The 18,133-nt window shown below is 44.1% G+C and overlaps 1 long non-coding RNA gene across 1 annotated transcript in view; it reads right to left on the bottom strand.

Moving 5' to 3' along the window:
- Window positions 1–18,133, bottom strand: part of LOC143984417 (uncharacterized) — a 132,756-nt gene that overhangs the window by 42,201 nt on the left and 72,422 nt on the right. Inside the window, exon 2 of the long non-coding RNA XR_013274844.1 lies at window positions 14,183–14,209. This is a non-coding gene — a long non-coding RNA (uncharacterized LOC143984417). The remainder of the gene's footprint in view (window positions 1–14,182; window positions 14,210–18,133) is intronic.

Consider the following 18,133-nt stretch of genomic DNA (forward strand, 5'->3'; position numbering starts at 1 on the left):
CTCCAGTCTCGTAAGTGAAAAGTAAAAGTCAGCAGCTGCAAAAACTGTAGCTGCTGACTGTTAATAAAGAGCCACTCGCCTGTCCCACGATCTAGCGGTGTGCTCACCCCAGCTGTTTTCTCCCTGCTTCCCCTCTCGTCAGCACCTTTGCTATGGGCACCTGGCCTTGACAGCTTGCCGCTTCACAGCTGGGTGCCCACTGTGCATGTGTAAGCGGTGCTGCACATTCTGACTGGTCTCGCAGTCTTCTGGAACCTGTCATGTGTCCCAGAAGACTTCAAGTGGAGTTTCACTCATTGGTAAGTTTATTAAAAGTCAGCAGTTGCTGACTTTTAATAAACAGACACTCACTTGTCCCACAGTCCAGCGATGCGGCCACCCAAACCCTCACTTCTCTCCCCCTCCTCTCTGCGGTGCCAGCATTGTAAGTGTGGGCACCCGGCTGTGACAGCTTGTGGCTTCAACACGCTGCGCATGCGTGAGTTGTGCTGTGCTCTTAATGGCCAGGCAATCTTCTGGGACCTGTGATGTGTCCCAGAAGATTGCAGAGAGGGAGGGGAGAGGAGGAGTCGCTTGGCGACAGAGGAAGGCAGTGGGACAGGAAGTACCTGACAAAATGAGGTACCCACTTCCCATCCAAAAAATTACATGCCAAAATGTGGCATGTAAGGGGGCAAGGAGTGCTTAAAGTGGAAGTTCCACTTTTGGGTGTAACTCCGCTTTCAGGAGGGGGGGGGGGGGGGGAGGAGAACTTCCACTTCCGATCGCCTAGGTGGTTGGAACAGAAGTGGGGATGGGTACCTGTCAAAATCGAGTACCCTTTCCCCCTCCTACCCAAAAGCTCCATTTCACAAAAAGGAGTCGGGGAGGAGACCTTAAAGTAGAATTTGGGTGGAGCTCCACTTTAAATTGGCTGTAGTATGTGTGTGAATACATGTGAGGTAGGGTGTTTAAGCAAATGGTTTCGATTTTCTTGGGCGGAAGGAAAGAAAATCACTTGAATCCCCCATCATCACAGTCAGCGTTGATGGGGTAATGCCTCCCGCAGCACTATTGTGTTCTGTCAGTGGGGTGGCAGGGGGGCCTTACTGGCCAGCAGAATGATTACTGCTAGCGGTTAATGTAAAAAATCTGACAGGCTGGTTGTACCCAAGTCTATCAATGAATCTACTTTGGTACAATCAGCCTGCCCATAAATGGATTGAATAGCGATCCATGTACAGCCAGCTTTAGATTGTAACTTTAGAAGTTCCTTGAGAACAGGGACTGTTGTGAATGTACAATATAAAGAACATACAGTATCCGTATAATATGGACTCTTGACACAAATGTCTGCTGGGATACAAATACACAGTTATCATTGCTCTTGGCCCTTGATAGCCCTGAAGTCACAATTACAAAGCAGTAAGTTCCAGTCCTGAGCCATATGGTTCTGTTTCTGAATGGACTGTTCATATACTGGCCAGCATGCCTGAATATTTCTGGAAACAAAACAACAGTATTTGCTGAATTCAATTGCCTGTGCTCATTGCTTTTCAGTGCATAAACCTCCTGATTATTGCAAGAACGCTTCTAAATATTTTGCATGTCCTAAAACAATGAATGTCTGCCTACCCTACCTGAACTACCTACCCTAGTAGTCCATCAACTGATCATCTCAACTCAGAGTTTTCTGTCTTACCAAAATGATTAAAAAGAGCAGCATGTGAATAGGGTACCTTTCATCAGCCACAAGCATTTTGATCAGGGGAGGAACAGAAGGAGTTAATCCTTATCTGGCAGCAGTAATCCTTATACCGCGCTCCAGACCTCCTTCACTTCTCTATCAATTCCGCGGGGCAAGGAATTCCTGGAAGCCACAGCAAGCCCGAAAATGATGAAATAGTCCTGGCGGTTCACTGCAATTACATCCCCCGGCGGATTGATATAGATAAGGGGACCGGGACTTTGGTTTAATTGTCGGGAGTTTTACTGCACTGCTGCCAGTTAAGGATTAGTTAGTTATGTTCCTTTCTCTGCCCCCAGCTGCTGTCCGATTAGCACTAGTTCTTCTGCTCCTTCCCCGATCCCCAGCGCTGCCACTGTCCAATCTAAGTGAATCATCTGTCCGGGTTCCAGGCAAACTGAAAACCGGACACATGGTTCAAAATGATTCAAAACCCGTACTGTCCGGGTGAATCCCGGACAGGTGGCAACCCTACTCTACAAGACTCTAGTCAGTTCGTCATTAGTCAGTATTTGTTCAGGAAAACAATCCAGAACACAGACAACGACTTGTGATTGTCATCATAGAGTGCAGCTCTCACAGAGAAGTCCAAGGTAGCTCTGGTAACACAGGAACAGGAATCCAAACTCCGAGGACAAAGTGCCACCCCACTGCAACTTGAGTACTCTGGTAGCAATCAGGGAGTATTTCACCACTGTAGCTGGGACTTTTGGAAAATCTGCCTGTAAGTAGGCTTCAGCCTGCATGCTGATTCTGACAGTGAAAGACCTCCCACCTGACTGAAGATTACTTACCCAGCTCCCTCTGCCTTATCAGGTGCGGTCTCTTTGAGCTGCTGGTGGATGGCAGGTAGGATGCAGAGAGACTTATCTTCCAGGAACCCAGAGAGCTTTGAGAAAAGGAGATAAAAGGGCCTGCGCCTGCATCTGAGCTAGGGCTGACACCTTTTCTTTAAGCCAAACACGAACACTTTAGCGACATGGAGCCGAGTGAGGGAAAGATGGCCCACATTGGGCTTCATAACATTGGATGACGGAAGCAACATCAAACGTCACTTCCGCCCAATGTTCTTAAAGGGTTTTTTTTTTTTAAAGACATTTATTTATTTTTATTGTATTTAAGTGTAAATGTGAGATATGAGGTCTTTTTGACCCCAGATCTCACAATGAAGTGGTCCCGTCATGCTTTTTTTCTATTACAAGGGATGTTTACATTAAAATAAAAAGTAAAATAAATAATAAAAAAAATAATAATTGAAAGTGCCCCATCCCGCCGAGCTTGCAAGCAGAAGCAAACGCATACGTAAGTCGTACCCGCATATGAAAATGGTGTTCAAACCACACATGTGAGGTATCATCGCGATCGATGTCTTGCAGGACAATTTCATGGTTCAAATGGTAAACGCACCAACTAGAAATAAAGCATTACTAGATCTACTGATTACCGACAATACAGACCTGATACAGAAATACAGGGCAACTTAGGAAACAGCAGTCACAGGTCAATTGGCTTCAGTATAAATCACACAAATAGAAAACATAAGGGAAATACAAAGAAACTGAATTTCAAAAGAGCCAACTTCCCTAAACTACGAACCTTGTTAGACGGCATGAATTGGGATAAAATCTTAGGAACAAAGAACACAGAGGAGAAATGGATTTTCTTTAAGAGCATATTACTGTAAATAAGGGCATTAGCCAAAGTATCCCATTGGGTAATACATTTAAAAGAGTGAACAAAAGTCCTGGATGGCTTAACTCCAATATAAAAATGCACATAAAAGCAAAGGAGAAGGCCTTTAAAAAATACAAGGTTGAGGGATCATCATCAGCATTCAGACATTATAAAGAATGCAACAAGAAATGTAAGGGTGCAATTAGGGCAGCTAAGATAGAACACAAAAGACACATAGCGGAGGAGAGCAAAAAATATCAAAAGAAATTCTTTAAGTATGTAAACCGTAAAAAAGGAGGACAGATCATATTGGCCCCATAAAGAATGAGGAAGGACATCTGGTTACAAAGGATGGGGAGGTGGCAAAGGTATTGAATTTATTATTCTCCTCAGTCTTCACAAGGAAATCGGGGGGCTTCGGTAACCAAAACTGCAGTGTTTATCCTTATGACACATCACAGGATGCACCTCCATGGTTAACAGAAGGCAGAATTAATATTAGACTTGGGAAACTTCATTAATAAATCACTGGGAGATGGCATGCACCCGAGGGTACTTAGGGAACTCAGTCAAGTAATTGCCAGACCATTGTTCCTAATTTTTACTGACAGTCTACTGACTGGAATGGTACCAGGTGGTTGGAGAGAAGCCAATGTAGCACCAATATTTAAAAAGGGCCCAAAATACGTCCCTGGGAATTACAGACCAGTTAGCCTAACATCAATAGTATGCAAGCTCTTGGAGGGGATGATAAGGGACGATATACAAGATTTTAGTAATGAGAGCGGTATCATTAGCAGTCACCAGCATGGATTCATGGAGAATCGTTCTTGCCAAACCAATCTTTTAACCTTCTATGAGGAGGTGAGCTGCCATCTAGATAAAGGAAGGCCCGTAGATGTGGTGTACCTGGATTTTGCAAAAGCATTTGACACAGTTCCCTATAAACTTTTACTGTACAAAATAAGGTCCATTGGCATGGACCATAGGGTGAGTACATAGATTGAAAACTGGCTACAAGGGCGAGTTCAGAGGGTGGTGATAAATGGGAAGTACTCGGAATGGTCAGAGGTGGGTAGTGAGGTCCCCCAGGGTTCTGTGCTGGGACCAATCCTATTTATTTTGTTCATAAATGACCTGGAGGATGGGGTAAACAGTTCAATCTCTGTATTTGTGGACGAAACTAAGATAAGCAGGGCAATAACTTCTCCGTAAGATGTGGAAACCTTGGAAAAAGATCTGAACAAATTAATGGGGTGGACAACTACATGGCAATTGAGGTTTAATGTAGAAAAATGTAAAATAATGCATTTGGGTGGCAAAATATGAATTCAATCTATACACTGGGGGGAGAACTTCTGGGGGAATCTAGGATGGAAAAGGACCTGGGGTTCCTAGTAGATGACAGGCTCAGCAATGGCACGCAATGCCAAGCTGCTGCTAACAAAGCAAACAGAATATTGGCATGCATTAAAAAGAGGATCAACTCCAGAGATAAAACGATAATTCTCCCGCTCTACAAGACTCTGGTCTGGCCGCACCTAGAGTATGCTGTCCACTTCTGAGTGCCAGTCCTCAGGAAGGATGTACTGGAAATGGAACGAGTACAAAGAAGAGCAACTAAGCTAATAAAGGGTCTGGAGAATATTAGTTATGAAAAAAGTTTGCGAGTACTGAACTTAGAAGAGACGCTTGAGAGGGGATATGATTTAAATTTATAAATACTGTACTGGTGACCCCCACAATAGGGATAAAGCTTTTTATTCTCATTAAAATAGAATAAAAGAGGTTTAACCTTAAACTACGTAGAGGGTTCTTTACTGTAAGAGCGCAAGGATGTGGAATTCCCTTCCATAGGCGTTGGTCTCAGTGGGCAGCATCGATAGTTAAAAAAAACTATTAGATAAGCACCTGAACAACCGCAACATACAGGGATATACAATGTAATACTGACATATAATCACACACATAGATTGGACTTGATGGGCGTGTGTCTTTTTTCAACCTCACCTACTATGTAACTATGTAACTATGAGAGCAATACTTCTAGCAAAAGACCTACTCTGTAACTCAAAACTGGTAACCTGTACAAATTTTTAAACATTGCTATGGAGATTTTTAATGGTCAAAGTTTGTCGCCATTCCACGAACAGGCGCAAGACATGACATGTTGTGTATCAATTTAGTCTGCATAACATTATCTTTCACAATATAAAAAAATTGGGTTAACTTTACGGTCTTATTTTTTAATTTAAAAAGTGTATTTTTTCCAAAAAAAATTGCGCTTGTAAGACAGCTGCACAATTATGGTGTGACATAAAGTATTGCAATGACTGCCATTTTATTCTCTTGGGTGTCTGAAAAAATATATATATAATTTTTGGAGGTTCTAAGTAATTTTCTAGCAAAAAAATAATTTTAACTTGTAAACACCAAGTTTGAAAAATAGGCCTGGTCCTTAACCACTTTCAGACCGGACCATTTTGCTGGTAAATGACCAGAGGTCTTTTTACACTTTGGCACTGCGCTGCTTTAACTGGTAATTGCGCGGTCATGCAATGTTGTACCCAAACAAAATTTGCGTCCTTTTCTTCCCACAAATAGAGCTTTCTTTTGATGGTATTTGATTGCCTCTGCGATTTTTATTTTTTGCGATATAAACGTAAAAAGACCGCAAATTTTGAAAAAAAATGATATTTTCTACTTTTTGTTATTAGAAAAATCCAATAAACTCAATTTTAGTCATACATTTAGGCCAAAATGTATTCAGCCACATGTCTTTGGTAAAAAAAAAGTCAATAATTGTATATTTATTGGTTTGCGCAAAAGTTGTCACATCTACAAACTAAGGTACGTTTTCTGGAATTTACGCAGCTTTTAGTTTACGACTGCCTATCTCATTTCTTGAGGTGCTAAAATGGCAGGGCAGTACAAAACCCCCCCAAATGACCCCATTTTGGAAAGTAGACCCCCTAAGGAAATTGATAAGAGGCATGTTGAGCCCATTGAATATTTTATTTTTTTGCCTCAAGCGATTGAATAATGACAAAAAAAAAATTTTTTTTTTTTTTTACACAAAGTTGTCACTAAATGATATATTGCTCACACATGCTATGGGCGTATGTGAAATGACACCCCAAAATAAATTCTGCTGCTTCTCCTGAGTACGGGGATACCACATATGTGGGACTTTTTGGGAGCCTAGCCGCGTACGGGGCCCCGAAAACCAAGCACCGCCTTCAGGCTTTCTAAGGGCGTAAATTTTTGAGTTCACTTCTCACTACCTATTACAGTTTTGAAGGCCATAAAATGCCAAGATGGCACAAAACCCCCACAAATGACCCCATTTTAGAAAGTAGACACCCCAAGCTATTTGCTGAGAGGCATGTTGAGTTCATGGAATATTTTATATTTTGCCACAAGTTGCGGGAAAATTACAAACTTTTTTTTTTTTTTTCACAAAGTTGTCACTAAATGATATATTGCTCACACATGCCATGGGCATATGTGAAATGACACCCCAAAATAAATTCTGCTGCTTCTCCTGAGTACGGGGATACCACATATGTGGGACTTTTTGGGAGCCTAGCCGCGTACGGGGCCCCGAAAACCAAGCACCGCCTTCAGGCTTTCTAAGGGCGTAAATTTTTGAGTTCACTTCTCACTACCTATTACAGTTTTGAAGGCCATAAAATGCCAAGATGGCACAAAACCCCCACAAATGACCCCATTTTAGAAAGTAGACACCCCAAGCTATTTGCTGAGAGGCATGTTGAGTCCATGGAATATTTTATATTTTGCCACAAGTTGCGGGAAAATTACAAACTTTTTTTTTTTTTTTTTTTTTTCACAAAGTTGTCACTAAATGATATATTGCTCACGCATGCCATGGGCATATGTGAAATGACACCCCAAAATAAATTCTGCTGCTTCTCCTGAGTACGGGGATACCACATATGTGGGACTTTTTGGGAGCCTAGCCGCGTACGGGGCCCCGAAAACCAAGCACCGCCTTCAGGCTTTCTAAGGGCGTTACAGTTTTGAAGGCCATAAAATGCCAAGATGGCACAAACCCCCCCCAAATGACCCCATTTTGGAAAGTAGACACCCCTAAATTTAGGGGTACACTAGTGAGACTAGGTAATAAATGGCGGGTGCCCTGAAACTATAAAAAAATAACTAACCAACCAGCGTCACCTGTAACAGTTATATGGTGATCACTGGTGAAAGGGTTAACTAGGGGGCAATCAGGGGGCTTTATGCGGTAGTATATGGGGGTCCCTGGCGCTATAAAAAGCTGCGGCGAACCTAAATACCTACCTGCCTAACTAGCGTCACCTGTGACACTAATACAGCGATCAGAAAAACGATCGCTTATTAGGCTGGGTTCACACTGGAGCGATGCGGGAACGCCACGAATGCGCGGCGGGTTCCCGCATCGCATGCCTCCCGGCGGCAGTTCACACTGCCCTATGCGAACTGCTGGGAGTGTCAGTGAAATGTTACTGACACCCCCAGATCAGTTCGCATATCGCAGTGCGATCTGCAAACTCGGATCGCATGGTGTGAACACCCATGCGATCCGATTCTGCTGCGGGCCAAAAAAAGGGTCCCGTGCGAATTTGCGGCGGGTGCGGCGGGTGTGGCGGGTGCGGCGAATGGCTGAACTCGAATCGCACAGAGATCGGATGTGATTTGCACTGCAGTGCGGTGCGAATCACATCCGTTCTCAAACCGCTGCAATGTGAACCCAGCCTTAGTGACACTGGCGACGGGGGGTGATCACGGGGTTAAACCTTTATTGGGGGGGTTAGGGGGGTACCTTAGAACTAAAGGGGGCTAACCCTAACTGCCCTAACAGTTATTAGTCACAAATGACACCTGCCGGGTGATCAGGGGGTTAAACCTTTATTAGGTAATAAATGGCGGGTGCCCTGAAACTATAAAAAAATAACTAACCAACCAGCGTCACCTGTAACAGTTATATGGTGATCACAGGTGAAAGGGTTAACTAGGGGGCAATCAGGGGGCTTTATGCGGTAGTATATGGGGGTCCCTGGCGCTATAAAAAGCTGCGGCGAACCTAAATACCTACCTGCCTAACTAGCGTCACCTGTGACACTAATACGGCGATCAGAAAAATGATCGCTTATTAGGCTGGGTTCACACTGGAGCGATGCGGAAACGCCGCGAATCCGCGGCGGGTTCCCGCATCGCATGCCTCCCGGCGGCAGTTCACACTGCCCTATGCGAACTGCTGGGAGTGTCAGTGAAATGTTACTGACACCCCCAGATCAGTTCGCATATCACAGTGCGATCTGCAAACTCGGATCGCATGGTGTGAACACCCATGCGATCCGATTCTGCTGCGGGCCAAAAAAAGGGTCCCGTGCAAATTTGTGGCGGGTGCGGCGGGTGTGGCGGGTGCGGCGAATGGCTGAACTCGAATCGCACAGAGATCGGATGTGATTTGCACTGCAGTGCGGTGCGAATCACATTCGTTCTCATAAACCGCTGCAATGTGAACCCAGCCTTAGTGACACTGGCGACGGGGGGTGATCACGGGGTTAAACCTTTATTGGGGGGGGTTAGGGGGGCACATTAGAACTAAAGGGGGCTAACTCTAACTGCCCTAACAGTTATTACAGTCACAAATGACACCAATGCAAAAAAAAAAAAAAAAAAAAAAAAAAATGACATTGGTGTCACTGTGACTGGGGGGCAGGGGTAATTGGGGGGGTGATCGGGGGGTAAAGGGGGGGTGTGAGTGTGCCTGGCATGTTCTACTGTGTGTGTAGAGTGTTGGTGCAACTCACCGATCCGCTCTCCTCCGTGTCGGAACGAAAAATACCGACACGGAGGAGAGAATACATCACTTCCTCTCCTGTGTTTACATTACAGGAGAGGAAGTGATGTCACCGGGGATTTCCATTCGTCGAGAGCGATCGCGAGGGGGTGGCCATGAATGAATGGCCGCCCCCTCATCCCGGATCGCTCTCGAAGGAATGCCGACCGCCGCAGGCACCGGGGGGGGGCCCGATCGGGCCCCCCACCCGCGGGCAGGCAGGGACTTATATATACGCCCATATGCCTGCCCGTGCCATTCTGCCGACGTATATCGTCGTGCGGCGGTCGGCAAGTGGTTAAGTAGTTAAAGGGAACACTGTGGACTCTGAACTGTGGATGTAAGATGGTTTCTGCTCACCAAAGCCCCCACTTACCTCAGAGTTCCCAGCATGATCAAGCCATTTTTTGTGATACAGGATTGCGTTATTTTAACTGACAATTTGTGTAACACTGTACCCAAATAAAACTGATGTACTTTTTCCCACAAATAGAGCTTTCTTTTGGTGGTATTTGATCACTTTTTTTTTTTTACGCTATAAACAAAAGAAGACCGTCATTTTAAAAAATATATATATTTTTTACTTTTTGCTATAATACATATCCAAAAAAAAAAAATCCTTCATCAATTTAAGCCACTATGTATTCTGCTACATATTTTTGGGAAATTTTTTTAGCAATAAGCATATATTGATTGGTTTGTGCAAAAGGTATACAAACTACGGGATAGATTTATGGACTCTTATTGTTTTTACCGGTAATGGCAGCGATCAGCGATTTTTAGCAGGACTGCGACATTGCAGATGACAAATCTGACCCTAAGGCCGCGTACAAACGCGGGGACTGTTCGCCCAACTTTGTCCGTCAAACAGTTTCAGCAAACAGTCCGCTCAAAATTAGCATGGACGGACTTGCCCACACATGACGAACGAACAGTTTGCTGAAACCGTGCGCGATGACGTGAATGGCACGTACGACGGGACGGAAAATACAACGTCCTATACACTGCATTATAACTTTCGGCGTGTAAATCCTTTCTGAGCATGCGCGGAACTTAGTTTGACGAACAAGCCTACACACGAGGGGACTGTTCGCTGAAACAAAGTTTCAGCGGACAGTTTTACGGAATTTCCGAAAAACCTTGTTCAGCGGACTGTTCGCTGAAACTGTCCGCTGAAAGCCCACACACGAGCGGACTGTCCGCCGAAACACTGTTCAGCGGACAAAGTTGGGCGAACAGTCCCCGCGTGTGTACGCGGCCTAAGAGACACTTTTTGGGGACCTGTGACACCAATACACAGTAATCAGTAGTAAAGAAAATGCACTAATCACTGTATAAATGACTCTGGCAAGGAAGGAGTTAACTACAGGGGCGATAAAAGGGTTAAATGTTTTCCTTCAATGTGTTTCTAACTGTGTGGGGGAAGTACTGACAGGAAGAACACAAAGATTTCTGTTCCTGATTACTAGGAACAGACCTCTTCATGTTCTCCCTGTCAGAACGGGGATCTGCCTTGTTTACATATGATGATGAACAGCAGATATGAACAGCAGATCTCAGTTCTGCCTCTCTGTGAAGTGATCGCGGGTGGCCGGCAGACATTGGGTTGGCCGGACACACGCATTGGCACATGCATTGGCTCCTCCTCCATGCAGGTACATTGTTTCGTGCAATAGAGCTGTCCTGCCACGGCATATATGCGGTGGGCAGTCCTTGAGTGGTTAAGCTAAACAGGAACACTTTAGCGGCATACTTTTTTTTAAAGGGAACACTCTGGGCTCTGATGTAAAGCCCCTCTTACATCAGAGTTCCCAGCATTCTCCTATAAATCAGAGTTCCCAAAGCCCCCCTTTTATCTAAGTCCGCAGAGCACCCCTTACATCTGAGTCTCCCTTACCTTAGTGTATTCACTCGCTCAGAGGCAGGAGAGAGAAGAAGGGGGACAGTGGACAGTGAGCTTACTCACCAGAGGATGGAGGCTCAGACATCGGTGCCTTTCATCCATGATGTATCTGCTAGTTGCTGGGTTCAAATTTTCACTCTGCGGTCTCCCATTTTCTTGGGAGCCACAGTGCGGTCTGAATAATGTTTCAGACAGTCTAAAACACAAGATTCAAAACCTGTACTGTCCAGGTGAATCCTGGTGAAACCCTAATCTGAGCATGCTATGTAAACTGACCATCCTCTACAAAGGAAAAACTCCCCACATTCTGTCTATTTGACACATTTCAGACAAAACAATAAATGAGGGAAAATCTTCCCATCTTCTGTCTAATTGACTCATGTCAAATATCAAGTGCAGAAAAATCTCCCCATGTCCCGTCTTTTTGACACATGTCAGAGAGAACTATAAATGATAGATTTATCTGATCTGTCAGGATTTTATTACTGTTTGTGTACTCGTGATGGAGAATTCCTCTCACTTTCTCTCCAAATTACAGGTGTGAGAACAGAAACAGAAATAAAATTACACTAATGAGGACACATATAGCATTTAACATTTGACAGAAAAATTTTCTTCACAAAGACACAAAAACGGCAATTAAATCCTGACAGAGGTGACACCTCCTATCGCACAACCTGCGACCAGGGGCAACATGCGGTCAGTGTTTTTCTTACCTAGGAATTTACTCAGACCATTCATGGAAAAATAGGCCTCAGACTGGCTTCTAATACTTAAATGGTTTGGTTTATTTTGTCACAATATCTTACGCTTTCTGTGCTGACCACTAGGTTGAAAAAAGACCTTAGGCTGCAGAAAGAGAAAAAATATGGAAGTATTGATTTGTAAAAGGGCTTTAGTAACAGTGATCTCTAGTAGTCTCTCTCATGTAATTTGTCCCTGGTTTCCAACAGCTTCCATAGCATATTCGCAGTCTCTGACCATCACCTTTTACATGTCTGCTGTTCATCATCATTGTCAAGGATCTGCATCTCTGATCATTGTAATTGATGATGGATTTAAATTGTGGGACATTTTTTTTTTTTTGTTTTTTCCATAAAGGAAATTTGAAGCCAAAGGACCAGGCCCCTTTTTGCGATTCAGCACTGCGTCGCTTTAACTGACAATTGCACCGTCGTTCAACGTGGCTCCCAAACAAAATTGGCATCTTTTTTTTTCCCCACAAACATAGTTTTCTTTTGGTGGTATTTGATCACCTCTGCGGTTTTTATTTTTTGCGCTATAAACAAAAATAGAGCGACAATTTTGAAAAAAATGCAATATTTTTTACTTTTTGCTATAACTATCCCAAAAATATATAAAAAAAACATATTTTTTTCCTCAGTTTAGGCCGATACATATTCTTCTACATATTTTTGGTAAAAAAAACGCAATTAGCGATTATTGATTGGTTTGCGCAAAAGTTATAGCATTTACAAAATAGGGGATAGTTTTATAGCAATTTTATTAATATTATTTTTTTTACTAGTAATGGCGGCAATCAGTGATTTTTATTGTGACTGCGACATTATGGCGGACACATCGGCCATTTTTGACACATTTTTGGAACCATTGTAATTTATACAGCAATCAGTGCTATTTAAATGCACCGATTCCTGTGTAAATGACACTGTGCAGTGAAGGAGTTAGCCACTAGGGGGCAGTGTAGGTGTTATGTATGACATTATGTGTTTTTTTATTGTAGGGGGCATGGCCTGGTATGTGACGTGACTGATCATCCTTCCCTATAAAAAGGGAAGAAACGATCGGTGACAGCCACACAGGAAAGCACGGGGAGAGGTTTGTTTACACAGACCTCTCCTCGTTCTTCAGCTCTGTGACTCGATTGGGTCTGCTGGTCCTGCGGCCACGGTCACGGAGCACAGGACCGGGTCGGGAGCGCGCCGCCTGCGGAGCGCTCCCAACCCACGCTGGGCACTGGGCACTTAAAAACCAATGTACAGGTACGTGCTTGTGCCCAGCCATGCCATTCTGCCGACGTACATCGGTGTGAGGCGGTCCTTAAGTGGTTAAAGTGTGTGATTTTTTTATTTACTGTTTACACTTTTTTACTATGCAACCCTTAGTCATTCACATGGGAAGGAGGCCAGTATATAGGGCCCCATTTATTTTTAATGGGCTTTCAAATTTTGATAAGCAACTTTTTCATGCCCTCAGGACCACTGGTCCAGGGTTGAGGGAATAAGGGACCTTTACCCTTATCAACAAAGGACGAGGTACTTTGACAGAGAAGTCCTCCCTTGCAAGGTACCCTCCCCATGTTGAGGGCATGTGGACTTGTATGGTTCAGCACACGCTTGTCCCCCACCTTTCCTGTCCAGCCAGGCTGCATGCTCAGATGAGGGTTGGGTATGGATTTTGGGGGAAATCCACATCCAATAGACCCTCATCAATGATAAGGGTTCTAGCATGCATTTTGGGAGGGGGAACCCCACAGTATTTGGCCTTCTTGCTGTAGGATGTGACATTTTAGAAAAAAAAACAAAAACATTCAGGTTAATGTTCAGAACTTCAGCAGTGTTCGGCGAACTCAAACTAAAGTACGTTGTCTCATTTCTCACTGTTATAACCCTTTCCTGCTCTGTCCAAAAATAAAAAAAAAGCTTTGGCTGGAGTGGGGTATAAAGCAGGACCCCAGCTTAGAATAGCAAGATAAAAAAAGCCTATAAAACAAACAACATAAATCATACAGTTGTGTGAAAAAGTATTTGCCCCTTTCCTGATTTTTTATTTTTTTGCATATTTCTCACACTTAAATGATTCAGATCATCAAACAAATTTTAATATTACACAATGATAACCCGAGTAAATCCAAGAAGCAGTTTTTAAATTATTATTTAATTTATTAAGGTGAAAAAACTGTTCAAACCTGCCTGGCCCTATGTGAAAAAGTAGTTGTCCCCTCCCATGCTGAATCCTGAATGAACTGTGATTAACCACAATTTTTTGGAAAGCTGAGTTAAATTTCACTTACCACAGCCAGGCCTGATTACTGCCAGACCTGTTGAATCAGAAAATCACATAAATAGAAGCTCTATGACAAAAGTGAAGCATGCTAACAGATCACAAAAAGCCAATAATCATACCACAATCTAAAAAAATAAAAATAAATCAAGAACAGATTAGAAACAAAGTATTGTGCATGTATCGGTCTAGGAAAGGTTTCAAAGCCATTTCCAAGGCTTTGGAACTCCAGTGAACCACGGGGAGAATCATTATCCACAAACTGAGATAACTTGAAACAGTGTGAACCATCCCAGGAGTGGCCGGCCTACAAAAATTACTCCAAGAGCATGACGACGACTCATCCAGGAGGTCAAAAAAGAACCCAGAACAACATTTAAAGAACTGCAGGCCTCACTTGCCTCAAGTAAGAGACTGAGCAAAAATAGGATTTTTATAACAGCTTACCTGTAAAATCCTTTTCTTGGAGTACATCATGGGACACAGAGCCATAGTAATAACTATATGGGTATATAGGGCACCTTCAGGTGATGGACACTGGCACACTCAAGACAGGAAGTTTACTCCCTATATAACCCCACCCATTACTAGGAGTACCTCAGTTTTGTAGCAAAGCAATACACCTAAACCCCAGAAAGAGAGGAGTGACCTCTGTGTCCCGTGATGTACTCCAAGAAAAGATTTTTACAGGTAAGCTGTTATGAAAATCCTATTTTAGTTATCATACATCATGGTACACAAAGCCATAGTAATAACTATATGGGATGTCCCATAGCAATGCTATTTGAGGGGAGGGAGACACAACCAGCAGGGTGCCAACAGATTTGAGGACCTATACCGCTGCCTGCAGCACACTGTGCCCAAAGGCGATATCCTCATGCCTTTTTACCTCCACCTGATAAAATCTGGTGAATCTATGAACTGAGCCATGGAGGCCTGGTGATGCACTGCCCAAGAAGCACTAACCACTCTGGTAGAGTGTGCTTTGACTTGCCTGTCCTTTCCTAGGACCTTCTGGCAGCACAAATAAGCCTCTAAATAGACCTTGACCGCTCACACCACATCAAGACAATGTAGTGACTTCTCTTCCTTAGAACATGGTTTTGGAAAAAACAATGGTAGGACAATATCTTGGTTCAGGTGAAAGCCTGAGACCACCTTAGGTAGAAAACATAGACGCAACACAGCCCTGTCCTCATGAATAATTAAAAATGGCTCTTTACAGGAAAGAGCAGCCAATTGCAAAACCCTCCTTCCTGAGGATATAGCAACCAAGAACACTAATTTCTTTGTCAGAAGAACTAAAGGAGTATGCTGTATCGGTTCAAAGGGATGTTTTTGCAATGCTGACAAAACTAAGTTCAAGTCCCAAGGGTTCAAAGGTGATCTAACTGGCAGATTAATCCGCATCACCCCTTGCATAAAAACCCGAATCAAAGACTGCGAAGCAAGCGGTCTTTGAAATAAGACAGATAAAGCCGAGATTTGGCCCTTAATAGTACTCAAGGCCAGCTTCATCTCTACCCCTAATTGTAGAAAGGAAAGAATTCTGCCTATGCTATACTTCTGAGGGTGCCAACCCTTGGACTCACACCAGGAAACATAAGCCCTCTAGACTCCATAATATATGATTCTGGAAGCTGGCTTACTTGCACTAATCAAGATAGAGACAACCGACCCAGATAGCCCACGTTTCTTCAGAATGTAGGTCTCAATAGCCAAACCATTAAATTTAGAGTTTGTAAGATAGGATGGAATATTGCCCCCTGCACGAGTAGGTCTGGACGCAGTGGAAGGGACTATGGGTCCCCCACTGCCATCTTTACAATTTCTGCATACCAGGACCTTCTGGGCCATGCTGGGGCTACAAGAATCACTGGCTTTCTTTCCAGCTTGATTCTGCAAAGAAGTCATGGCAGCAGCTGAATAGGGGGAAATGCATAAATCAGTGAGAACTGATCCCACGGGGTCACAAACGCATCGGTTCCGCATGTGAGTGGATCCCTTGTCCTAGACACAAAGTCGACCAACTTCATGTTGAACCTGGACGCCAAAAGATCTACATCCCGGGTTCCCCCATCTTTGGTAAATAGCCAGAAAAATGTCGGAGTGAAGGGACCATTTCCCTGGGAACAATTGCTGGTTACTCAAGTAGTCTGCCTGCCAATTCTCTATTCCCAGAATGAAGACTGCCGATAGGCAAGGAACATTCCTTTCTGCCCAAGTTAGAATATGGTTCACTTCCTTCTGAGCTGTGAGACTCTTGGTACCCTCTTTGTGATTGATATAGGCCACAGCTGTGGCATTGTCAGACTGAATCCTGACAGGACAACCACGTAACCTGAATGTCCAGGCCTTCAGAGCAATACACACTGCCCTAATCTCTAGGATATTGATGGGCAAGGTTATTTCAGGTTCTTGACCACTGTCCCTGGACAGTTGTCTTTTCTAGCACCGCGCCCCAGCCGGATAGGCTGGCGTCTGTCGTTACCACTTTCCAGATAAGTGATATGAAGGATTTTCCCTTCAGCAGATTCTGGGTCATCAACCCCCAACTGAGGCTCTGGGATACCTTTGGGGACAGCCGCATTGGCAAATCTAGAGCTTGGACTCTTTTGTTCCAAGCAGGCAGGAAACTGTTTAGTAACAGTCTCGAATGGAACTGGGCATAGGAAACTGCTTTGAATGAAGCCACCATCTTTCCTAACAACCTCATGCAAAGGCGAATGGAGGGATCTTTCTTTGACCTGACCATCTACACCAGCTCTCTTAAGGCGCTGATCTTTGCCAGAGGCAAAAACACTTTTTTCTGGACTGTGTCTATGATCAGAACTAAGTACTCCAGCCTTTTTAGTGATTTTAAGGAAGTTGTACTGCGCATGCTTTGATCCAAATGGGCAACTGACCGGTCTATTATCAATAGATTGTTCATGTATGCCAAGAACGTTATGCCCTGCGCCCTTAGCCTGGCTAGAGGTGGAGCCAGAACCTTTGTGAATACCCGGGGTGCTGCAACCAGTCCGAAGGGCAAGGCTACAAACTGAAAATGGTACTTTTCTACCTTGAACCTGAACCACAGAAATCTTTGGTGCGCAGGAAATATAGGAACATGCAGATATGCATCCCTGATGTTGATAGATGCTAGAAGTTCCCCTCCTTGTAGGATTGAAACCACTGACCTGATCGACGCCATGCAAAAAGAGCAGACCTTCAGGAATTGATTCAGATTTTTGAGATCTAGAATGGGTCCGACATCTCCTTTTGGTTTTGGTACCATGAAGAGGTTTGAATAGAACCCCAAACCTTGCTCTTCTGTGGGTATTTCCACAATCACCCCGTAAGCCAGAAACCGGTCTAATGCCTGAAACAGGGATTGCCTTTTCCCTAGATCTTTGGGAACATTTGACCTCAGAAAACGAGGCAGTGGAAACTCTCGAAACTCCACTTTGTAACCTAGAGCTATAGTGGAGATGACCCATCTGTCCTGAATTTCCTCCTGCCAGACCTCTGAAAACTGCAGAAGTCTTCCCCCCACCCTGACGTGCGGGGCTCCCCTTCATAATGAGTGTTTAGAATTCTGTTGTGAAGGTTTCTGTCCCCAGGACTTCTTTTGTCCCTGGGGCTGACCCTGAGGCTTTCCTGTAGACCCTGACGGCGGAGGCCATCGCAACTGCCTAAAGGGGCCTGGAGAAGAGGCTTGTTTAAAAGAAGGACGTTTACTCTCTTTTTACTGGCAAAGGGGTACTTTTCCCACTTGAAATTTTTTGGATGTATTTGTCCAAATCATCCCCAAATAGCTGATGCCCATGAAAAGGCAAACCAGTCAGGAGCCTTTTGCATGGCGCTTCAGCTGACCAATTTTTCAACCACAGGATCCCACGCATGTGCACTAGAACAAGCGCAAGGCGCGACGCCTGGTGAATAGAATCCTTAATGGCATCAATGGCAAAACACAATGCCC

Source organism: Lithobates pipiens, unplaced genomic scaffold (genome assembly GCF_037356315.1).
Source record: "Lithobates pipiens isolate NorthernLeopardFrog02 unplaced genomic scaffold, aLitPip1_a1.2 Scaffold_16, whole genome shotgun sequence".
Classification (NCBI taxonomy): Eukaryota; Metazoa; Chordata; class Amphibia; order Anura; family Ranidae; genus Lithobates; species Lithobates pipiens.